This window comes from Lissotriton helveticus, chromosome 4_1 (assembly GCF_964261635.1).
Source record: "Lissotriton helveticus chromosome 4_1, aLisHel1.1, whole genome shotgun sequence".
Classification (NCBI taxonomy): Eukaryota; Metazoa; Chordata; class Amphibia; order Caudata; family Salamandridae; genus Lissotriton; species Lissotriton helveticus.
In genome coordinates this window covers 1,668,475,337-1,668,501,544 of record NC_136063.1, presented here as the reverse complement: position 1 = coordinate 1,668,501,544, position 26,208 = coordinate 1,668,475,337, and positions in this window count along the sequence as shown.

Genomic DNA, 26,208 nt, shown 5'->3' with positions numbered 1-26,208 from the left:
CGGAGAACAAGATATACCGCTTCTCGTTATACACAACGCTTATGAGGGTTTCACAATATATTTCACAATATATTTCTCTTGGTATAAGTGGTAACAAGTGTCCTATCCATTTTTTGATAATCTCTACTGAGTTCCGGGGAACAGATAGGACAACCTTTCCTCGTCCCTCCTTTTGATGTATTCTGGTTTGTTTAAGTCTTTAATTTTGGCTAGGCCAAAACAGGTTGTCTGTTGAATTGTGTCATTCAAGAATATAATTTGTTCTGGGATCATGCAGGCTCTAAACAATGATTCTATACCTTTGACCTGCCAATCTCTTGTACCCCAGATTGTTTTTGTTTCAATGTTATTGTTCCAGAAATCAAAACCGAATGTATTCATTTTGTCAAAAAATTATCCTGAATAGATTAATTTCGTATTTGTAAGCATGGTTTTCATTCCTGTCTTATTTAACAGTTTGAAATAAAACGTTTCTGCATTACTTGTGTTAAACCCTGAAAAATATGGAAATTTTTCATAAAATGTTTTCGAACTGCCTTTTGGTGGAGTTGCACAATGTTCCCATTGGTTATAATTAAAAACATTTCTAGGTTGATCAGATTTATGCAGATAATGGTTACCATAGTGGTTGTAACAGTACATCTGGTCATAATTAGATGAACCCTGTAAATAATCATGTTCTGTAAATTTAGCTGACATCACTAGATCTGACATCATATCAGTAATACTTTCAAAGTCCCAATCATCAGCGAATGTGCTCGGTTTTACAAAGTCACTTAATGAAACCTTAAATTGATGAGGATACTTCAAGAGCTCGACCGGGCCATAGATTTCGTAATCAGTTTTGTCCCATGCTACCCCACCGGGTATAGGATTGGCTGTGAAGTTTACTGAAGAAAGTTCTCTTTTCTCGATGTGTGAAGACTTGTGTGGTTTCAGGACCAAGTTGATTTTCGGACTTGCTGTGTCCATTGTAACATATTTTCCCTCAATGAAATGTCCCAAGTATAGTACCATGATGAGCCAAAGTATGAGGACAAATACACCTTGTGCCACCCAAAATTCAATCCATGGAGAAATCAGATAGGTTTCTTGTAGTTGATGAAAGAGTTCTTTTGCTTTGTCTTTAAAAGTCTTTGATGGTGTCGGCATTTCCTCAGGTTCGCTCGGATCCTCAGAAAAGTCATCGAAGTTGATGAAATAGCCTGATGCAGTTCTGTCAATTGTTTCAATTGCTTCTGGATTCCTTTTTGTTTTTGGAATTTGCTTTGTTTCATTAGCATAGTCTGTGGTTACATCATTGCAGACTGGTGTTTCTTGATGCATTATTGTGATTTGGGTTTCAAGAGGTTTAAGTTCCATGGCTTTGTTGCATAGTCCTTGTTGATTCACTGTAGGTTTATCAAATGTGATTAGTCTCTCAGTTTGAACCTCTGTGTTTGTAGCAAATTTTGGTGTTCTGCTATTTCTTGGGAGTCCACTTGGCCTACTACTTATTATCGGCCACATGATTGTGTTTTATCCAGGTCGATGGATACAACTCGGTTCTCCTTTTTACCAGCAAGGGGCGGTAGTACAATTGATCTTGTTCCGTTGATAGCCAAGACAGGTACTGCTTTTCTGTAAGAAGGCCCAAATTCCTTCTTTACCGCGATCTTCTCTCTGACCAGATCCCCGATTTTTGGAATCCAGACAGGCCTTGCTGGGACAGGTGGTTTCTCTTCAGTGGTTGTTGGCTGTTGTTTAAACTTTATGTTGCTCAGGTCTTTTCTAGTTTCATTTAAGTCCTGTAAAATAGCCAAACGATCTTTGATATCAAAGCATTTTTCTTTAACCACTGAAGTGTGACTATCGAGGTCCTGGATTAACATTCTAGTCCCAAACAATAGTTCGTACGGACTGAGACCTCTCAGAGAATTTCTTGGCAGATTATTAAGACTACGTTGGACACTTATTAAATGTTTGACCCACCCAGCCCCCGAACCTAATACCTTTGCCGTTATAGATTGCTCTATGCCTTGGTTTTTTCTTTACACCATCCCGTTTCCCTCAGGAAGGAAGTGATAAGAGTCCCATGCTGGCCATGCCCCCCCATAGGCTCGAGAGCTAAAGGCAGGACAATGGTCAGAATGTAGCATGCCCCTTGCGTATATGCCATTATAGACTCGCAAATCTTTTTATAACAGTTCAGACGTCAGCCGAGAGCTGGGGTCTACATTGTAAGTGAAGTTAGTCTTAGATAATATACAATGGGACGCATGTTTCCTGTTTAATCATGCGAATAGATCGCTTTATGCTTTCTATTATGTGTTCTGGCACTACTACTGCCGGTTCGCCACTGCGATCTCTGTTGCAGTTTTCACAATTTCTTGCAAATTTGTGATTATCCACGCTCATCCCCGGCCACCAGTATTCTGATTTTAATTCTGTCAAAGAATCTTTGATCGTCTGATGCCTTAAACCTAATCCCATATGTGCTTCTTGTATTAAGAAGCCTCTCCTGTTCCTGTTTGGAATTACCCTATCCCCCACTCCAGGGATTCGAGCAAAAGGAATGGAGTTTGCATCGATTATGTATGTATAATTGAGTGGATAGTTAACAGGTAACGCGGAACAGTCGCCTTTTGATGATGTTTTTACCGCCAGCATCGTTTCCCCGTCTATGTATTTTCCTGAACGCATTTTTGTAGCTACGCAAGCCGACTTAGTTGCTTCCGCTGTGGCTGTCTCAGCCAATGAATTCCCTGCAGCGTGAACGCCATCACGCTGATGACTCAGTGTATGTATCACGTGAGTCTTTTGTAGTTCCTTTTGTAAAAGAACTACTTGTTCCCAAAGCGATTTTTGCTTTATTGTGGCACCTGTGTCATCTTTGTAACCGTTTTCAACCCATTTCTGCAAGTTTTCGTTGTATGATTTGACGCAGGAATGCGAATCGCACACTATTAGTGTCGGAAATTCACGATCGGCAATTTCGAGCGCCATTTTTAAAGCTATTAATTCAGTTTGATGACCTGAATTGTCTTTTACAGATTGTGACATTGTTACTAGTGGCATTAATTTACGTCTGCGCCACCGGCATTTGACAACCTCGCATGTAGCGTTGTAGGCTTGTTTCCCCCAAACTGAGGGTTCTGCATAACTGTTTGTGTATATTACGCAGGTGTAAAGTTGTATGGGCAGAATGTCGCTAGGCAGAGGATATTCTCTTTCATATTCTAGATTTTTTAATTTTTCATTTCCGGGTCAAAATAGTATTTCACTCTGTCTGTAGCAAGAGAATTTTCCCATTGTATCCATTTTGGATTTAATGCCACAGTAGGTAAATTACATGGGCTTGTTAATGCCTCAAAGGCTGATTCTGCTGTTCTGACTGTAATCCGTCTGCCGTCAGCTTGGTCTCTTTCTCTTGCTACAGCTGTTTGAACCACATGTACAATGTTTTCCTTAATGCTGAATGTTTTTTCAGCTTCTGTGTACAAATGAGATTTGTATGCTATTGGTACCGTTTCTCCCTCATTAGAGGTCAGGTATGTGAATCCGCATCTTCCTGGGATGACTCGGATTACAAGGTTGCGTGTGTTATCGCGTGTTTGCAATTTTGTTTTAGTTAACATGTCTGTTTGTAATGATCTCAAAATTTCTGTGTGTTTTTGAGTCCAATTGATTGTTTTCAAATCTGGTCTTATTAGTTCATAGAGAGGTTTAACCCTCTCTGCATAATTTATAATGTATGTTCTACCGAAATTCAGGAAACCTAGAATTGATTGTAAGTTTTTCAGCGTTCTTGGTGCTTGGATTACGGCACTTTTCTCTAGGAAACTATCTGCCAGGCTTTTGCCTTCACTTGATAGTTCATATCCTAAAAACAGGACAGTTAGATGGGCAATTCTGGACTTTTTGAAGTTGAACTTATAACCCTCTGCTGCGAACCCAAGTATTATGGTGTTCACTCTTTTCAAGTGAGTATCCAAGTCATCATCTGTTAGATAGATGTCATCGACATAAGATAATGCCTCATCATCATATATTTGTAGTAACTCTGTTACTCTCGCTGAGAATAATCCTGGGCTGTTCTTGAACCCCTGTGGTAAACGACAGAAATTTTTCTGCGAGCCATTTATTGAGAAAGCGGTCAAATATCTGCTTTCAGGTGCTATGTTTTGACAAAAGAAACCATTAGAGATGTCTAATGTTATTTTGTATTTTTTGCGCACTATGCTATTCATTAGTGCTGCACTGTGTGAGTTTTGTACTGCAAATGTTTTACAACATGAGTTAAGGTGTCTGTAGTCCAAAACTAGACGATATGAATCATCTGGCTTGGAGACAGGAAACAAAGGATTGTTCATTTGTGAGGTGCATGTTTCAATCACCCCCTGGTATTCAAGTTGATCTAGGATCTCCCTGACCTGGTTTTTTGCTTCTTGTTTAATTGGGTACTGCCTTTGTGCAGTTGGTTGAGATTTTAACTGGATTTTGTGAAGAGGTGAGTCCTCATCCCATCCTACATGGTTTTTATATAATGCAGGAGCTTGGGCTACTGCCCACTTTCTTGCAAGTGTATATTTTTTATGAATTGGAATGTGATTTGAGAAGGCAGGCATAATCATTTCTTCGCCATGAGGGCACTCCCTGACAAACTCCGGTGGCCAGTCTTTTTCAGCTAAAAGGATGTCATAACCTTTGGAAAGATTATCCCAAAATAGACCCCTTATTTTCCTAGTCTTATCTCCCTCTATACGTAATGTTATTTTGTATATTTTATGAGGTTTTCTAACTCTGGTGTCTGCAGTTTCCACCTGAATGTATTCATTCATGTCCACTGTCTCCAGATGATTCATCAGGATCTTGTGAGCTATGCTCACTTCTGCTGCGCTGTCTAGCATTGTCTGAGCCCACTCTCCGTTTTTCAGCTGTGTCCTCAGGATCCTCGGCATGTTTGATTACTTTAATACTGGCTACCATCTTTTTTGGAAATTGTAATTTTTTACTTTGATGAGCAGGTTCCTTGTCTTTGGACTTGAAGTGCTCTTCCCTTTGTTCTGACCGTCCTTTTCTTTCCGATTTCTGTGAGGAAGTCTGAAAAGATCGAGAGGGACGTGTATCAATATCTTGATATCTATCAGGTTTCTTCAAATTATCCCTATTTCTAAGGTTGTATTTTTTCTCAGAGGGCTCATTCTGGGGAGACTTGTGTCCTTGGTCCGGAGATCTCTCTCTCCGCCGAGGAGACCTTCCTCTGGACTGGAATCTTTTTTCTTTGGGAGTGGACTGTTTATTTCCATCCCAGTTCTTTTTTGGAGCTGTTAGATTATTCTTAATAAATACCTTTTCAGGATTTTCAGTTAGTTGGTGTTTCACTGGTTTCCCACCCAAACTATCTCTTCCTAGTTCTTCATAGGATTTTTCTATGATTCTGGCAAGTTCAAATGGTTGTTCTGCTATATATGTTTCTTTCAACTTCTGGCGAATCGCCACAGATGTTGCTTCACCTTTTATGTTGGATAACAATAAAGCTGAGACCTGCTTGAAGTCTTTCAGTAATTTCATACCCAGAGTTAAAGCAGGCTCTGGACCGTATTCATTTTGAATCTGTTTTAGCACATCTGGTATTACCGCCATGGACGGAACACCATGTGTTTTTGTGTAAATGGAAGCAAAGACTGTGCCCCAAGTGTCACAGTCCTCCACATGTGGTGCGATCCCCATTGGAAGACAGATAGTCAGAATTCTGTGTTTCTCAGTAGGGGTAGTATCCGGAAATACCACCTCTATTTGAGTGATTTTTTGTGCTAACCAGAATGGAATTTGTTCCCGTTTTGCGGGTACTTTACCTAGACAGGACTGTATGTTCTGTGGTGTGATTTTATTTGTGTTCCCCTGATGAGGGGTCAGCTGTGGAATTTTAATAGCTGGTTGGACTGTTGAAGTCCGCATTACATATTGGACTAATTGTCTGTGTATTTTAATCAGTTGTTTTAGCGGAGCTAAAAGTTCTGGTATTGACATTTTTTCAATGTCTGGATGTGGTGTGTAGCTGGCTAGAACCGGCCACGTTGCTCCTGGTCTACCTAGTGGACCGAGCCTGGTGATGTGATCATTATGTTTTAGGGCGCCTTTAAACCAGAGCAGGTGCTCTTGGTATTTTAATGGGATTTCCACCTCCTCGAAAGGAGTGTACTCATCCGGTGGTTCCTCTATTTTGTAATAGTGGAACTCTTTTATGACAGCGTTTGCTGCTGGAAAGTTTATCCATGAATAGAATACCTCTGTCTGCCGATATTCGTGTGCCTCATTTACGAATATGACTGTACCACCTCTTGGTGTTAGTCCATTTTCTATAAGTTTAAGTGTTATAGTTTTTCTTATGCTGACCGGGATGAGTATTGCATCCGGGTCTTGCTGTAGGAGACTTGTGTCATCCGCTAGGAGTTGAGCTGCTATTCTAGCTGCCACCCTTTCTTCTTCATTGTCTGACATTTTACTGACAAGAAGGTTTTTTGTTGCAGATCAGGTTTTCAAGGAAACAAAGATTAGGTGCACAATATTTTGGAACACTGTATCCTTCAACGTTGAATTAACCAAAAACCATACATAGGAGTCTCCTCCTACTAAGTTTGGCGGATTTTTAACCTTTGACCCACTCCAGACGTCTTTGGAGTATTTATGGGAGAAAGGGTCTGTGTGAAAAAGCACGACTGAGTTACTCTAATGCCTTGCGTTAGATTTATCGCCTTAACAAACGTTGGGCGCCATGTAGTGTAGTTCCTATTATCCCAATAGGCTCTGCGCATTGGAATAATATCTTCAATAGTATAGACGTAGGACAGAGGTTAACTGGGTCTTCTACTGACGATATTAGACTTAAGTTTTGTGTGCCAGCTAGCTCAGAGTTCACTAGAAACTTTCTCGAATAGGCGAGGAGGAGTTTAACCTCCCTGGATAGACAAGAAGGGATTTAGTGTCTGACAACCATAGAACATGACAACTTTGCTCTCCCTGATCAAGAGTATATCTCTAGAGTCGTGTGAAAACAAAAGACAGCTATTTTACTCAGTCAATACGTGCATACTTAGTTTCACCAGATTGCAGAGAAAAGGAGAGACGGGCGTTTTCAATAAAAGGTGTTATTTATTGATCAGTCTCTTTTCTCATACAAGAGAAATGAATCGCTACAATTGTAATACTTATAGTTAAGTAAAGTGCATACAGTAAAAGCAGGATTATAAAATAATACTGTAAAAGCATTGATATGGTTTCTTAGCCATATGTTACTTTAAAATGGATAAAAGATATACATACATATATACATTGACTAATCGTACTCAACTGGTGCTTCTAACTACGCCTACCCCGGTGTACCTGACCTACGCCTAATACATGGGAGGGAGTAAGTAAGTAGCAGTTTAAGTTAAGTTTGTTTTGCCAAGAGTCTGACTCAAGAATTCTCCGTAAGGGGTTAGTCAGTTCAGTACCTGGGATTTAGAAGGCAGGAGGGCTGGTATCACTTTCTCAGGACTCGGTATCCCAGTTACCCCCGAGGGCAAGCTGCAAACGCTGGAGGCTGGATTCCTCGGCAAGAGGAAAGGCAGCGTTTTTCCTCAGCGCGTCAAAAAGGGAGGGGCAGCGTCCGTGGGCTCTCTCATCAGCTGGGCTCTCCGGCAAGTAGTCGCTGCTCCAAGCTCATCACCACCGTGTGTTTACTTAGGGCAGTGTCGGTATATTTATACCTGAGAGGTGCCGGGTTTGACGTAAGGATGGACATAAGACGTCAATCAGGATGTCATTAAGAACTGGTCGTTCTTACATTCTTTACAGGAGTTCTCGAACGAAATCAAAACAATAGCAGCGGGGATTTCCCAGGTTTGCTGGAGGCTTGGTTTGTTTAGAGAACTCGGTGTGCTTTCTAGGGGGCTGGAGGAATAGTGCTTGCTTAATGTGACAGCATGCGCTATGACTAATTTATGAAACTGGTTTCTGTGCCGTTGTATGGATATTAGTGATTTATAACCGGACAAGGGTCAGAAATTGGAGTATCGATACAGGTCCCTAGATAAACACACTACAGTTTGTGTCATCTTTTGGGCTCCACAATGTCTCGCCAGTAGGTGGGCATGTGCAAAAAATAAGACTTGTTTTCGGAAGCCTTGTGGCACTAATAACTGCGGTGAATCCTTAGGTTTTCCTATTCTATTTAGGAGTTCATTAGTGATATGGAAAATGTTAAAAACAGGGTTAAGGGTAGGTGGTTTCTTGGCCTGGGCCCATGCGAATTGAAGAGTGGGGTCCTGTGTCTAGCTATACTTAAACTTTTATCTTAGAGCCATGGTGCCAGTGTTATGAATGCAGGTCGTGCAGGTGGTTAGGAGAAAAGAAGGTGGACATAATCCCTGAGGAGAGTTAGGAACAAAGGGTTATCCATCCCTAGTATTGGTTCTTCAGGAAGGTTGGGTAGTACTGCGAGTTCAGTCTGTACGACCTTCCCACCCGGGAGGGAAATGGGAACTTGAGCAACCGGGTAAATGCGTACATCACCATGAACACACCTTATGGGTATTTGTTCCTGCCTTAGTATGTCAGCCGGGTTGACTAGTTATTCAAGGATGACTGATTGTCAGCAGCCTGAATCTAATAGGGCCCTAACGTTACCCCCATTCACTTCTAGACTCACATAGTAATAGGAACCAAATTCCTCAGTGTAGAGGACTGCCCTAGGCACATATCCAACATCCATGGCTCTTTAGTGCTTCTCTTGTGGGGGCAGACTTTTGCAATATAACCCCACTCGCCGCAGTCAAGGTATTGGGGTCACTTTTGAGGGCCGGGCTTGGGTCTATACCCCCGTGGTTTGGGCAACTCCTAAAGGAGTTTGACTGTTCTCTTCTCCAGTTTGGCAGGAGGTGTAGAGGAACGGCCTCCTTTTCTGTCTCCCAGGGTAAGGCATGTGGTTGTGCTCTTGTAAATGTGGTGGCCATCTCCACCGCCTGTACCACGTTGAGATGGGAGTGTTGTCTTAAACACTTCTGCGTGGAGAGCCTCCAAGTACTGCTCCAAGTGGATGAGAGACATGATCTCTTCCTTTGTATGTTCTTGTGGTTTCAGCCATTTATCAACTGCTGTCCTAAGTTTTAAAAACAGTGTCTTTGGGTTGTCACAGGCTGTACCCCTTACCTTCCTGAAACGTACCCGGTAGGACTCCGGATCCATACCCAAGGGGTCCAATATAATCCCTTTTATCTCGTGATAAAGCGTATTCCCTGCCGAATTTGCCACCTGATATGCTGCTTGAGCTTCGCCTGTAAGTAGTCAGACAGGAAGAAGGGCCATTTTGGTTCTGGCCATCCACACGCTCGTGCAGCTCATTCTAAACTGAGCAGGAAGGTATCCGTGTTTTCACCGGGGATATCATTCTGCAGTACTGGTATGGTTTGTGTACCTGGCTGGGTCTGTAGCCGAGAGGTCAACAGCAGTTGGCTACTGCCAACTTCTGAATACACTCCACTTGCTGGTTCATGGAGTCTTTAAATAATTCCCTGTCCACCTGGGCGGAGGTTATTTGCTTCTTCATGGCCCATTCGAGATTCTCTTGCCTTGGCATTAGCTGCTGTATAAGGGTCTCCATATGGAAAGACAATGTAGTTATGCCTGCATTTTCCACCGTGTGGGCGCATACAACATGGACAACCAATGGTGCTTTTAGTAGGACTTTATTCCAATAAGTGCCAGAAGAGGTATAACTGTCCAATGTTCTTTTTCCCCTTGGACTTGGTCACCCTTTTGGTAATGCGGTTCTTGTGAGGGTCCTCTTCAGTTCCTGTAGTAGCAAGTGCTCCTCCAATGGAAAAGAAACAACAAAACAAAGAAAGACCCAATGAGGGAGTTGTCCGGTCTGGACCAATGATAGAAGGGAGAAGAAGTGGAGAGGAGATATCACCCTTTGTCTGTCACCAGTGATAGTCGTGGCATGCGGCGCAGCATAACTTCGGCTATCTCGAGCGAGCAGCCGTTACTAGTAGTCACAACACTTTGGGCAACCCCCCTCCCGTTTTTCCCGAGAAGCAGCTTTGAGCTTGCGGATGCCTCTAAGGCGCGCTCATACCTGAGAAAACCACGCTGCTGTCCAACTTGCGGTGTCGGAAAGGGTCTGACTCCCTCTTTGCCTATGCTACGGGTTATCAGTGCTCATCTCCACTGGAGCTGTAGACTCCGCCTTGAGGAATGAACCAGATACCTCGTTCTCTCCGGAGATTGCCTTCTGTTCTTCCTCTGGTTGATAGCTCACGGTTGAATCCAGTTTCTTTCGGGGTTTCTGACGAGAACACTGCCAATTTGAATTAGTTCCTGTCAGAAGCTGTATGTTCATTGAGGCATGTGACCATGTTACGTGAGAGGAAGTGTCATCCATCACTACTGGATCCTTAAAGGAGTCATGCAGGTTTCCCATAGCTGACACTGAAGGGGACTGACAATAGAGGCTAGAAGAGATGAATGGGGGGAATAGATTGAGGTCCTCTTCCTCAGGCGGGCTCCCGCTGGGCACCTCGTGACAATAACATTTTAGTCAAAACCCAGTCAAGACTCTTTCAAAACAACTTCAAAATGAACTCTGTGAAAACTGAATTCCTTCTTTTCTCGCCACAAAACAACACCTCACTCATCCAGGATTGGATCAAGCAACTAGATGCATTCAATTGCAAACCGACCATCATTAACTCCACGAAATCACTTGGAATAACACTGGAAAGGAGTCTAAATATGAGAGCTCACATCAGCGTGACCACATGCATTCCGAATCAGAATGCAGAAGAAATTGAAATAATTTCTACCACCTTCTGACTTCAAACAAGCAGTAAAAGCATTTGCGGTCTCCATACTAGAATACGGATCGGTGACCCGGTCAGGGCTACCCAAAGTGAGAACAGCTCCACTCAAAATGACTCTTAATACAGCAGTGATACTGGTTACAGGAACCAGATACTATGACCACATCATCCCATCGCTTAGGTAACTAAACTGGCTTCCCCTTGAGGTAAGAACTCAACTAAAAACTGCCTGCCTCACAAACAAAGCATTACATTTTAATGAACTAAGGGCCATATGTAGGTAAATACTATTTACCGATTCTAAAATACCGAATTTTACCGATTCGGTATTTTAGAATTGGTAAATGGTATGTAGCTAATGATTCGGTAAATTTTACCGAGTCGGTAAAATTCGGTAAATACCGATTCGGTATTTACCGATTCGGTATTCCCCATTCATTCCTTTGGGCCTGAAGGCCCTTAGGAATGAATGAGAATTACCAATTTGGTAAATACCGAATCAGAAATAGGGGGAAGACTTACAAGGGTGGCAGGGTGTCACATTGACACCCTGTTGCACCCCTGAATAGTGCATGGGTGCACATGTGGTACACATACATGCCCTAAGGGCATGTATGTCTGCCACATGGCACTTTTGGAAAAGCACAAATTTGCTTTTCCACAGGTTTTTGATATTTACCACCAACTTGCAGTTGGTGGTAAATAACGAATCCTTACATGTAAAATACACTCACTTGAGTGCTCCCTACATTAAGGATTCGGTAATTTACCGAATCGGCATTTAAGAATTCGGTAATTTACTGATTCCTTAAATTATCGATTCGGTAAATTACAGAGGGCCAGATGTAGGTAACTCATTTTTACCGATTCTAAAATACCGAATTTTACCGATTCGGTATTTTAGAAATGGGAAATGAGATGTAGGAAAAAAATCGGTAATAAATACCGATTCGGTAAAAATCGGAATCCCCGATTCGGTATTTACCGATTCTGTATTTACCGATTCGGCAAATACCGATTCGGTAAATCGCACTCATTCCTATGGGCCTGGATGCCCATAGGAATGAATGGGGTTTACCGAATCGGTAAATACCGAATGGGTAAATACCGAATCGGGGATACAAAAAAGCAAGCAGTTGAGCTACCAACCAATCACGTGCCTCCACCCCGCCCCTCAGCCAACCAACAGAAGAATCAACCAATCCTGTGCATCCACCCCACCCCACAACCAGGAAGTAGCCACACCCATGCAGGTGCAGAGTAACTGATCACCCAGGTGAGCAGTTACACACTGACAGGCTGTTGTGAAGCTGAGCTGTGCAGGATTGAAAGATGGATTCGCAAGACTCCCAGAGGAAAGGTGCAGAGAGGAAGAGGAAGATGAAGTTCAGCAGAGGTGAACTTAAGGTGCTGGTGGAGGAGGTGGTAAAGCACAACTCCCAGCTTTTCGGAAAGCAGTCTCAGCAGGTAGCAGAGGCTGTGAAGAGGAATACCTGGCTGGGGATCCAGTCCAAGGTGAACGCCATTGGAGTGACAACCAGGGAAGTGGACGATCTAAAGAAAAGATGGTATGATCTGAGGATCATTACCAAAAAGAAATTGGCGGCAATAATTAAAGAGGCCAATGCTACAGGTGGAGGAAAGAACAGGGCACCTGCTCTCACGAATCTGGAAAAGCTCGTGGAGTCCACACTGGAGCCAGAGAGCGTTTTAGAATCGGTGATGCTGACAGCTCAGCCCGAGCTGCATCAAAGAAAGGTAAGGGACATGTCCATCATTCCCCACCCCTTGCCTGTCTCCCTCACCCAATGTGGCTGTGTGTTGAGGAACTCCAGTACAGGCTTTTGTATCCACCTGCAATGCTTTATGGGAGTGGTAGTCATAAGAATTCAGATCAGAGCAGACAACATGAAAGAATGTCAGGCATGCCACACAATACAATAAGAGACAGGGGAGGACCATGAAATAGTGCAAATGATTTGTGATTTAATATAGAAATACACGGTGAAAGCACCACTAAGCCACTGTCCATATCTGTCACAGGAGAGACTTCGCGCAAGACAATGCAGGAGAGGGAGAAGAGGGCACCCCAAAGGGAGAGGAGTGAGGAAGAAGCCAGGGATGCAGGGCCCAGCACTGCAAAACCTCCAGCACCCTGCACACATGTAGCTGCCACACCAGAGGCAGCCACCATGCAACTGCCATCATCACCTCTGCTCCTTGACTCCCCACAACATGAGCCACAACAACTTTCCACACCAGCAGGCTCAGAGGTGTCAGAAATCTGTAGGCCCAGGAGGCATGATGTTCCCCCGCTAAGAATCCTACAAACATCCTCTGATGAGGAAAGGGAGGGTGAGATCCCAATTGAGTCAATGGAGGCAAATACAGCTGGTCTTCCATCCACTCCTGTCACTGTATCCAGAGGCACAAGACGCCGTAGGGTCCAGGAGGCAAGCTTGAGTGGGCATGGTGACGGTGTCCGTGGCCTTGAAACAACAATGGTGAAGGTGCAGCGCCTGCAGGCGAAATCAATTTGTGCAGTGCACAGACAAATGCACCAAATTAATAAAAACATTGAGAACATGAACCGAGGGATCACATCAATGGCGGACAGCATGAGGGGCATGGCCGATGGGGTGAGGGACATGTCACAGTGCGTGATGTCACCTGGTGACAAACTCCCTGAGGACCGCGCACAAAGGCGCAGGGAGAGGCAGTGCATGCAACAGCAGACAAGGGCCATGCACCGTCTGGCAACAGCGACTTCACTGGTGTGTCGCTGTTCTGTTGCAATGCAGGAGGGGCTGGTGCACTGCTGCACAAATCTCACAAGGGGGATGGGGAGAGTCACTACAGCAATGGAAGTGCTGCTGACTAACCAGTCAGCCACCACAGGAGGTGAAGGTTTAGGAGACACAGACAGCACCAGTAGCAGGAGCAGCACCCCTTACCCGGAAATTCGGAGGAGCAGCAGACGCCAGAGTACAGGCGCTGGCTCAGCAGACAATGATCTGACCCAACCACAGGCATCACGCAGTGTAGTGCATGGGCGCAGGCAGTAAGGCTGCCAAATTTCGAGTGGACATGTGAGGGTAAGGTGACCCCTGTCCGCCCAGTTGGGCTAGGCACACTTTGGATTTAACAAATGTGTCTTTAGACATTTAGCGTAGTGCCAATTAAACTACGTTTATTGCATTAAAACCCTTGCTGTGTCTCTTTACTTACTCAAAAGTAGTTGTGTGTGATATCTGCCAGTCTCTGTCTGCCGTCTGTTGGTGTTGGAACTCCTCCTGTGTTGGGTGCAGGTATTGCATAGTCATCATCATGGTCTTCATAGTTGCTCAATTCCACCTCGTGCCCTTCTTAGTAGCGAGGTTGAGCAACATTGCACAAGTTGCAATGGTCTTACAGCAGATGACTTGTGAGTGCTGCCGTGCCCCTCCACTTTTGTGCAGGCAGCGGAACCTGCTCTTCCGAAGGCCAAAGGTGCGCTCCACGATGTTCCTGGTTGATTTATGTGCCACATTGTATCGTCTCTGGCTGGGGGTTGTGGGGTTGAGGTAGGGTGTCAGGACGAAGGAACGGAGGGCATATGCACTATCCCCTAATGTGAAATGAGAAAACCATTCTCACAGGCACACATAAACATACGTCTGCATTATCTATCAAGGGAGTGTCACAAAGTAATTTACCTAGCAGGTATCCATCGCCAAGTTCCCCCGCTGTCAGGCGGGTGTAGATCCCACTGTTTCGGAAGATGTAGGAGTCGTGGGTGTTTCCTGGGTACCTGGCCACTATGTCCGTGATAATGTACTTGGCATCAAAGATTACTTTTACATTTATTGTGTGGGATGACTTCCTCTTCCTGTAAATGTGTTCTGTGGCAGCAGGTGGGCATATTGGGATGTGGCTGCCATCAATACAGCCAATGACATGTGGGAAATGTGCCATAAGGTAAAAGTTAGTCTTGGTGCTGAGCAGTTACGCATCAGTTTCCGGGAAGCTGATGTAATGCTCCATTCTCTGCATCATGGCATCTAGGAACTTCCTGAAGAAACGGGACAGGCAGCTCTGGGACACCCCACCTAACGCAGCAACCACACTCTGGTAACTCCCAGATGCAAGCAGGTGTATGCTAGAGAGCACCTGCACATGGGGTGGGATGGCGTGCGCCCTTGGTGTTGGGTGCTCCAGGAGTGGGTGCAGGTCCCTGATCAGGACCAAGATGGTTTGGGGGTGTAGCCTGTACCTTTGCAGTATCTCTGGCTCAGTCAGTTGGAAGAGTGTAATCCTCTGCCTGTACACTTGCTCCTCCCTCCTCCATTCCCTCACTCCCTGCTGCCTGTAGCCGTAGCCGCCTTGCTATGACGTAGAATGCCGCCATTCTGGTCAAACTGTTGCATTTTGGGGCCTTTTTTATAGCCTGCACCTGGTTACCACCTGCTTTCAATCCATGCTAAATACCGACTCTTAAATACCGAATTTCATGCAAATTCGGTATTTTAGGGGTCGCCTACACTTCAAGAGTCTTATTTTTCCATTTCTTATTTACCGATTCGGTAAATTTACCCATTCGGAAAAATTACCGAATCGGAAAAGTTACCGATTCAGAAAAGTTACCGATTCGGAAAAATTACTGATTCGGGAAAGTTACTGATTCGGAAAAGTTACCGCTTCGGAAAAGTTACCGATACTGTAAATATACAGAATTTGTAACTTTAACGATTCAGTAGTTTTTGGGCGCCCTACATCTCAATGTCTAAATACCGGTCGGTAACGGCCGAAATTCTGTCTTTTCGGCAGTTACCGACCGCTATTTGGCTACCTACATCTGGCCCAGAATCCTTAGATGTGGGCCCTACATCTCTGATGCCTCATACCGGTCGGTAACAGCCGAAATTCTGTAATTTCGTCCGTTACCGACCGGTATTGGGCTACCTACCATCGGGCCCTAAGTTACCTGGCAGAAAAGATTTCAATCTCCAGTGGCAGCCACTTCCTAAGAAGTGCTAACTCTCTAAGGCTTGAACCTCTTAGATTCCAAAAACAAAAAAACTTGCATACGATCCTTCTCCGGGGCAGCACCAAGGATCTGGAACTCCTTAACCACAAGGTACGCTCAAACCCATCGATCCACTTGTTCAAAAAAGAGGTAAAAAAGATCTTAATGAATAGATTCCTTGCATAGACTTTCGGAGTCCCAGGGCACAAGGGACATCTCAATGGCAGCAACTTCTAGATTGGTCATAGACGCATAATTTTCAGGAAAACCCTCGAAAACTCTGCTCCTCTAGGTACCTAGATCTGAATAGTTTCAGAGTAGCAGCAAATATCCACCACAAAGTTGCTAGAACAATGAAGACTAATGGAATATTAACGGACCGACGGTTGTATAATTGTGATATATGTTGCAATAGCCCACTGTGGCTCTTTACTTTTGATTTATCTGTCAATACCTTCATCTTGCTCGTTCAACCTTATGTACAGTGCTCTAATGCACCTGGGGCATGTGTGCAATTTATAAGACACTCTAAATAAATATGTCACTGATGTTTATTTAAAAAAATATATGGTGAGTGTCGATCATCTGTTTGCAATTATTATAGGGAGCTGTGCCCGTGTTTAGAAGATTAAGTGGCTGATCTTCCAGATCTGGGCACCACCCATGTCGGTTTTGTTACTGTCCACTAGAGGTGATAGGTGAGAGTCTAGTTGCCTCAGCCTCATCTTCTAAACCATGTTAAGATATGAGTTTTGCAAGATTAAATCAAAATACAGTGCTTAGAAGGGAATAGCTCCGATTGGGGCTATTTGGTCATGCTTAACCGTGGCAAATCCAAAAGTTCAGTCCAACTGCGATGGAACGTGGGCCGTAAAGAGGAGTCAGCAGACCCACTGACAATACCTTGGATGCATTGATGCTCGGATGATGTGTTCAAATCTAGAGGTGATGCGGCACTGTCGCAAGCGATGCATCGGTTCCGAAGACGGGCAAGGTCATTGATGCTTTGATGTCAAGAGCACGGTGCATCAGTTCTGAGGCACTGATGTCAAACCACTGGGCTGAAAGCGTTGTGTTGATGAGAAGCCATGCCGGGCCAGGGATGCATCCGAGTCGGGACAGGGCATCACTGACGTCTGCGATGTGGTGCCAGAGGTGCACACAGGAGGAGTTATTCAGAATGCACGGCTGCAAAGTCAAGGCTGCGCTGTAAGTCAAGGCCAGTGCATTGCACACTCTGTGAGCAGTGACCACGGCTTTGGTGCAAGCAACAGTGATGCGTCAGCAAAGTCGGGGCTCCACTGTAAGTCAAGGTCAATGTGTTGTGCGCTCAGCGAGTGGGGACCATGTTTTTGGTGCAAGCAACGAGGGATGTGTTGGTTTCACAGGGATGCGCTGTTACCAAATTACGCTTTTGGTGTCAATGCATTGGTTTCTTGGGTTGCAGTACAAACACTTACTTTCAAGGGCCTGGGACTGTATCTGGCACCACTTGACAAAGCAGGACTCACAGCAGAGGAGCCCAGATGCTAGTAGTAAGATTCAGGTGAATTTCTTGATATCTTTGAGATTTCAGAAACAAGAGGCAAGCCCAAACAAGTCTTTTTAGATGCAGAATGTAGACAGTAAAGTCCTGTCCAGGCGTAGAGCAGAAGGCAGTAGGCTAGCCCAATACAGCTAGCAGAAAAGTGGCAATCCATCCATGCAGCACACCAGCTCTTCTTCCTGGAAAAATGTCCTCAGTCCAGAAGAGTTCTGAGTATATGGTGATAATTGTCCAGTACGTATACCCATTTTAGCCTTTAAAGAAGTAAGACTGCAAAGAAAGGTCATTGTAGTGCACAATACCCTGCCCTTCTTGCCCTGGCTCCACACAAACCACAAGGGAGTATGCATCTCTTTGTGTAGGGACAGGCACTGCCCTATTTAAGTGCAAGTGTCTGCTCCACCTTATCACTCTATCTCAGGAACACCCATTAGTCTGGTGATGGAACATCAGGATATGCAGGGTACACTTAATCACCCTTTGCTTGTGACTGTCTAGATGGACTTCCCATAGCCCAGCTGAAACCCAACCCAGATCTGTATTCCAGAGTCAGGTGGAGGCACAGAATTGTTAAAGTAAGAAAATACCAACTTTCTAAACATGGCATTTTCAGACCCCAATTAAAAAAAAAACTTCACTAAAAGAAAGATATGTTTTTAAATTGAGTGACCAGATACACCAAACTCCAATTTTCTATCTGCTCCCAATTGGAAGTTACACTTGTAAAGTTCCAAAAGGTAGCTATAATGCTAACCCATGGGAAAGACAGGCTTCTTGTCTGTATTGTGCAAATACTTACCATCTGGAGATATGTAATTACGCTTCTTCGTGAAGACAAGATATCCTAGTGTATCTTAACGAGGAACCCTGAAAAAGACCCAAGAAATGAATTAGACACATTATAGTAGAAAAAGTAAGAGAGCAATACAAGTCAAGTCTCCTGAAGTCGAATGAGAAGTAAGTGAAGTAAATAGAGAAGATAATAAGAGAAAAGACTTACCAGTAAGGAGTTGACTATTAAAACCTGTCTTTTGAATTAGGAATCATTCATAATATTAAAGGAGAACAATTAGAAGAAGAAGAATAGGAAGAATAAGCGAACATCTAAATAGTGGAGTGAGTAATCCAACAGTAGAGAAATAAGAGTGAAGGACTAAGTAAAGGCAAAAGTAATTAAAAGTTGAATTGTAATTCCAGGTGACATTAATTGGACGAGAGCAGCAACTTGCAAGAAAGCAAACAGCAAGACCAGAGAGGGGCTTAGTTATTGGAGATAAATGGTGGGTGAGCTTGTATATAAAAGTTTAGGAAAAAGAAGAGCAGAGAGGATTGTTGCTAATTGTAATCCTTTCCCTTAGGTTCAAAGTTCAATAGAAGTCTGCAGGACGGACTAGAATGAGAGGAACCAGCCAAGACCAGTCTCTTCTCTTTTGTTATTTTATCCACATTCCCCCTACCTCCTTTAGAGACAGGCAAACTCGTATCACAGAGCTCTGGGTTGTTGCCTTGGTGGGATTAGGGACCAAGCATCTCTGTTCCTGTGCGGCGAAGTGGTAAGGAATAGAAGAGTCATTTGACTACATATAGATTCTGACAGAGTAAAGTGCCCAAGTTGCATTTTGCATCCGAACAGAGATGGCGGAGGGAATAAACGTACAGACCCTAGGAACAGTATTAGATACCATTCAAAAGGAGTTAGTCGCAGTCAGAGAAGAAAATCAGAGTCTTAGGCAAGAAATTGGTAATTCAAGAAAAGAGACAGCAGAACTGACACAGAGGTTGAGACAACCATTTAGTTCAGGACAAAATGCGTTAGACCCTACTTTGGAAGGAACCAATAGACTGACCACTCAGGTTATCCATTCCTTATCCCCAGTTATCCCGTTAGCTGACCCAGAAAGATTTAGTGGAGAACCGCAAAAGGCGCAAATATTTATCACACAATACTCCTTACATTTCATGTGTCGCCCTTCAATTTTCCCTGATGCACAATCTAGGGTAGCCTTCGTGTTATCCTATTTGAGTGGGAACGCAGCGTCATGGTCCATGCCTCTGGTTGGTAGAAATGATACACTGTTGCAAAATTATGAAAATTTTAAAAAGGAATTTCTACAGATTTTAGACTGGCGAAGAATATCCCAAGCAGTAGACAATTAATTACTTGATTTGAAGCAAGGAAATAGAGATTTGGTGTCCTACTTAGCCCAGTTTAATAAACTGGTGTTGGAAACGGACTGGCCCGAGAGTAAGAGAGCGGCAGTCTTCTATCGTGGTTAGAGGGACGAACTAAAACATGTACTGGCCAGGATACCAAATACCCACAGAAGATCAGCACTGGTGGATTTGGTACTGGAGATAGATTTCCGTCAAGGAGAAAGGAAAGGTGAAAAAAGAAAAGATTTTAGGTCAGTGGTTCCTAGATTTGACAGAGTGCGATCTGACAGTAGCAAAAGTAATGATGGACAACGGGTGCTGAACCCATGCAGATAGGAACAATAAGAAGGAAGAAAAGGAGAAGAGAAGAACTAGCAATTTGTGCATGTACTGTGAATAAGGAGGGCATTTTGTTAGGAATTGTCCGAAGAAACCTAAGACAACCTTCAAGCCGAAGGAAAACTAATTGCAACACCTGTGGAAGGAGTTGAACAGGTGGGTGCGAATCCAAAAAAGACTCCAGAAGAACATAGAGTAGCCAACACTTTACAGTCCGCAGCTCCTCATTTAATCTTATCAATGGTGGTCAAGTTTAGACACGTTACGCTAATAGAAGTTTCGGTAATGATAGATTCAGGGGCCACTGGGAATTTCTGCGATTGGAAGTTCGCAGGTAAAGTGGGAAAGAAGCGATAAAGAAATTTAAAAGTGAGCCCGTAAGAGCTGTGGATGGAACTAATCTATCTTCTAGTCCAATTGTGAGTTCTACGGAATGAATACATTTAATTTCTAACGAAGGGCATGAAGAAAAGATTCAGTTCAATTTAATTGATACTCCCCAATTTCAGTTGATACTGGGTCTTCCTTGGCTCACTGAACACAACCCACCGATCAATTGGAGTACCAGAACAATTGAAATGAATTCCAATTACTGTCTTGAAAATTGCTTTGGAGGTAAAGAAAAGACTCAAGAGTTAAACCCAGCTCACTCCTTGTGTTCAGGTGAGATTTCAATATGATTCATCAATGCCCAAGAGATACCTGAAGACTACAGAGATTTTGAAGATGTATTTAATGAAGTGGAAGCTGAGCAACTTCCTCCTCACAGAGTTTATGATTGCAAAATTGAGATCGAACCTGGCTCGAATTTATCATGCAGTCGAGTTTATGCCCTAACGGAAAAAAAATCATAATTTGAAGGAATATTTAGATAAATACTTAGCCAACGGGTTCATTCGGCCCTCGCAGTCCCCAGTATCCTCGCCCTTGTTTTTTGTGCCAAAAAAGGAAGGGGATTTGCAGTCCTGTATCGACTACCGAGCGATAAATAAAATCACCAAAAAGAACCGGTACCCGCTGCCCCTTATTTCGGTCCTATTGGATCAAGTGAAAGGAGCACAAATCTACACCAAGTTAGATCTGCGAGGGGCATACCACTTGGTTAGAATGCGGGAAGGTGATGAATGGAAGATGGCTTTTAGAACAAGATTTGGGTTGTTTGAATATCAAGTCATGCCCCCGCTGCCTTCCACCATTTCATTAATATCGTCTTGAAAGAATACATAGACCAATGTGCCATAGTGTACATTGATGATATCCAGACAAGAACAAACACCAATAACAAGTTAGAGGAGTGTTACAGAAACTAAGAGCCAATAGGCTATTTGTAAAAAGGGAAAAATATGCGTTCAATGTGTCTCAAGTGGAATTCTTGGGGTTTGTCCTTTCCCCAACTGGAATCCTCATGGATAAGCGGAAAATTGAAGCAGTAATTGATTGGAAATCCCCTACGAGTGTCAAAGAGATCCAAACCTTCACTGGATTCCGTGAATTTTTATCGAAGATTCATCAGCGAATTCTCACGAAAGATCTTACCACTCACTCGACTGCTTAAAAAAGGAATTCAATTTGAATGGTCGAGCGAGGCCGAGGAGGCTTTCAACTCCTTGAAGCGAGGTTTCACCTCAGCTCCCATTCTTCAACATGCGGATCCCACGGAACTCTTCTATGTTGAGACTGATGCTTCAGATCAAGCGGTTGGAAGAGTTCTATCCCAAAGAAATAAGGTAACTGGTCAGTTGCATCCAGTCGCTTACAGGTCGAGGAAGCTGACTCCTACGGAGATAAATTACACCATCAAGGAAAAATAATTATTGGCAATAAAAGATGCTTTTAAGCAATGGCTACACCATCTCATGGGGGCACAGCATCAAGTAATGGTGTTCACGGACCATCGTAATGTAAAGTTCTTGAAGACAGCCAGAACACTTACACCAAGACAACTAAGATGGTCGTTGTACTTTGCCGATTACGATTTTGTGATTACCTATCGGCCAGGAGCACAAAATGGAAAAGCGGATGCTCTGTCTCGATTAGGCACTGAAAATCAAAAACTCCCATGGAAACTCAATCCATTATTCCAAGTACAAAGATTATTGGTGTAACCACTTCAGTCAATCTAGAAACAAGCATTTCAGAAGCTATGAGTCCAGAGGCCATGCAAAGCTGGGTAAAGGAAAAAGATGGTAGGAAAATCCTCCACCAGCTACCTTACTTCCAGGAAGCCTTGTATATCCCCACCAAGGAATTACAGCAGCAAGTGATGCATGAATGTCATGATGAAAGGGGAGAAGCGAAAACAAAGGAATTATTCAAGAGACATTATTGCTGGCCAGATATGACTAAAGATATTGAAGAATACGTAAAAACTTGTGAGATTTGCGCTCAGGGGAAATCTGAACGGCAGGCTCCAAAGGGTTTACTTCAACCATTACCCACCCCACCCTATCCATGGCACACAGTCACCTTGGATCTTATAACAGACTTGCCCCTTAGTCAGGGTTACAACACCATTTTAGTGGTGGTGGACTCATTCTCCATGATGGCACATTTTACGGCTTTAAAAGGGGTCCCTACTGCTAAGCAGTTAGCCACTCATTTTAGTGCCCAAGTTGTGAAGATTCATGGAATTCCTAAAATAGTAATTTCAGACAAAGGTTCACAGTTCATATCCCATTTCTGGAAGTCTTTTATGGAGGGTCTAGGGACAGAGGGTAGGTTCTCTACCAGCTATCACCCAGAAATAGATGGTCAGATAGAGAGGGTTAACCAGGAGCTGGAACAATATTTAAGGTTGTTTCTTTTAAAACAAGAGGGAAACTGGTCAGATTATCTGTGGACAGCAGAATTTGCCCATAATAATGCAAGGAACGTTTCTACTGGTTATTCCCCCTTCTATATAAATTATGGTAGACATGCAAATTCAACAATCAGGCAAGCTGAGATCTCTGTCCCAGCAGTTAAAGAAATGGTATCTCATTTAGAGCAAGTCCATCAGAGTGCAAAGGCAAATTTAGAACTAGCTAAAGAAAAGTATAAGAACTATGCAGATGAAAAGAGACGAGAAGGCACCCCTCTTGAAATAGGAGACCATGTTTGGTTAAACACTAAGAATCTGAGGCTAAAAGGAAATCGAAAGTTTCAACCAAGGTTTATTGGGCCTTATCAAATAGAGGAAAAGATCAATCAAGTAACTTATCAAATTAAATTGCCACCCAAATTGAAAATTCACCCAGTCTTTCATGTTTCCTTGTTGAAGAAGGCTTCTGCTAATTTGCGAGTAAAATTGCCTCCAAAACCCGTTCATTTAGAAACTGGAACTGAGTTTGAAGTAAAAGAAATTTTGGACTCAAAAAGATCTAAAGGCCAATTATTCTATCTGGTGGATTGGAAAGGATACGGTCCTGAAGAACGATCTTGGGAGCGGGACAGTGAAGTGAATGCTCCAAGGTTGGTCAAGTCCTTCCACCAACGTTTCCCCTTGAAACCAAGACGGAGGGAGCCTACCTTGTTGGGGGGTACTGTCAGGACCCCAAGAACCCTAGTGGCTGTTATTGGTCTAAAGAAAGGCTCAACACATAAAATCTTGTCATCAGACACTTCCTGGTCTGATTTGACTCAGATTCGGCATAGCAAGACGGCCGCCGTATCCGAGTCCGATCTAGCAATCTAGTTTCAGTTTAGGCGGCAGTCAGGAATCCAGGTGAAGGGTGCACGTAATTGGAACTGCGCAATTCACCGAGTATTTTGCCGTGTCAAGTAGCGTTCCCGAGTAGTTCATAGTTTAAGGCCAATATTGAGTATTTATAGTAGGAAACAAATTCGTATCAAGGAAAAAGACTCACCGCGCCCTAGGCGGAGCAGTTTAAGAGCAGAACTGCTTCTTCGGAGAATCTTCGTTTCCCGACGTCGTCTCGTCAACAGTGGGGTCACAGAAGGCGAAGGAGAAACTCATCCTGAGGAGAAAAGAGAAAAGCAAGAACTTAACAAAAGCTAAGTGAACAGATAGGTACTGCAGTATATATGAGTATACAAGTTTGTCAAGAATTGTATTGAGCAAATACTTACCGTCTGGAGATATGTAATTACGCTTCTTCGTGAAGACAAGATATCCTAGTGTATCTTAACGAGGAACCCTGTAAAATGCCCAAGAAATGAATTAGACACATTATAGTAGAAAAAGTAAGAGAGAAATACAAGTCAAGTCTCCTGAAGTCGAATGAGAAGTAAGTGAAGTAAATAGAAAAGTTAATAAGAGAATAGACTTACCAGTAAGGAGTTGACTATTAAAACCTATCTTTTGAATTAGGACTCATTCATGATATTAAAGGAGAACAATTAGAAGAAGAAGAATAGGAAGAATAAGCGAACGTCTTAATAGTGAAGTGAGTAATCCAACAGTAGAGAAATAAGAGTGAAGGACTAAGTTAAGGCAAAAGTAATTAAAAGTTGAATTGTAATTCCAGGTGACATTAATTGGACGAGAGTAGCAACTAGCAAGAAAGCAAACAGCAAGACCAGAAGAGGGGCTTAGTTCTTGGAGATAAATGGTGGGTGAGCTTGTATATACAAGTTTAGGAAAAAGAAGAGCAGAGAGGATTGTTGCTAATTGTAATCCTTTCCCTTAGGTTCAAAGTTCAATAGAAGTCTGCAGGACGGACTAAAACGAGAGGAACCAGCCAAGACCAGTCTCTTCTCTTTTGTTATTTTATCCACTTTCCCCCTTCCACCTTTGAAAACAGGCTAGAGACTTGTATCACAGATCTCTGGGTTGTTGCTTTGGTGGGATTAGGGACCAAGCATCTCTGTTCCTGTGCGGCAAAGTGGTACGGAATAGAAGAGTCATTTGACTACATATAGATTCTGACAACCGGGCATAATGCTGAATATACTCTTGTAGTGCTTACACCATAAATCCAATCTCCATATACATAACACAAAACTTCATATCTTTGTAAAAAAGATATATATTTTTTTATTCAATTATTTCTTTTCCATTTTATATGATACATTTTTTCTTATTTCTCACATTAAATAATTTCACATTATAAAATCAACATGCAAATATATAAATTACAATTTCATCATGAATCCATTAATGTCTCTATGTTTCCCTATCTAGTAAAAAAAACCACAATTCTCAATTACTATGTTTTAGCCTAAGGAACATGAATATCTATTTTTATAAATAGAAATAGTGCAGATATCGGACTAGAATGTTGGACAGAACGCATATCGTGTTTTTATCTTAAATACATTAGGTAAAAAAAAACATTGACTTTTTTAGAACCAAATATACATCCAGTTTAGGCACGACACTGGTTAGAGATGTTAAATTGCACCGCCTTCCTCGGGGTGATCACACCAAAGTTTTAGCTGGAAATGAGGGAAAAATTGTATGTTAGGACATTATATATTGCTAGATTGGTGGTGTAAGAATGAACTACCTATTACTGATTCTATATGAAAGAAAATGGTCAAAAATTAAACCCTCTATATATACTGAAAACTGGTTCTCTAAGCTCTCATATCTATAACGGGTAGTTAAACTGTGGCTTCCTTGCGCTTTATAGTTCATATCTGAGCTCGATTTTGTAATTAGGTTGGCTCAAAATATTCCCGTATGGGGGACAAGAGAGACCATGAAGATAGCGAGAATTTTTCTTTATAGAATTATGTTAATATTTTATTTTGTTTCGGATGGTTCTAAATATCTGTTAAAGGCTAGTTGATTCATATGTTTAGTGGACTAGGATCTCATCTACGTTAACAGCTAAAAAATAACGTTATTGTCTTACCCATTGCCTTCCAATTGTTGTCTTCGTAAGATTTTGATTAGTCCTTGTATTCTATCAGCATGAAAAATTCTATAAGAACATACGATAGGAAAGATTGGTACGCTGCTCATGCCTAGACTCATTCTTATTTATTTAAATGTGTTGCTAGGTTGCTTACCTAAACTATCCAAAGATACTTTAATTTTCTATCTTTCTTTCGCAGTCAGGAGATAAATCATGTTGTGCTTTATTTGCTAGCACGCAGTTTTAAATTGCGCATTTACAAATATCATTTTGAATTTGAAATGGAATGCCTGTAATTCTGTGTTAGTTCTTTTTACTATGCACACACAATGTACAGACACACATGCAGTAATCACACACATGTTATTTCTCAAATTAGTGAACTGCTGGTGGGGTGTGATGCGGCTGCAGTGAGGGATGTTGAGGATCAGGCGTGCCGAGGCGTTCTCAATGCGTTTTAGTCGTTCCAGGAGTTTGGCCAGGGCTCCTGCGTAGAGGGCGTTTCCGTAGTTCAACCTGCTGCTGACAAGGGCCTGG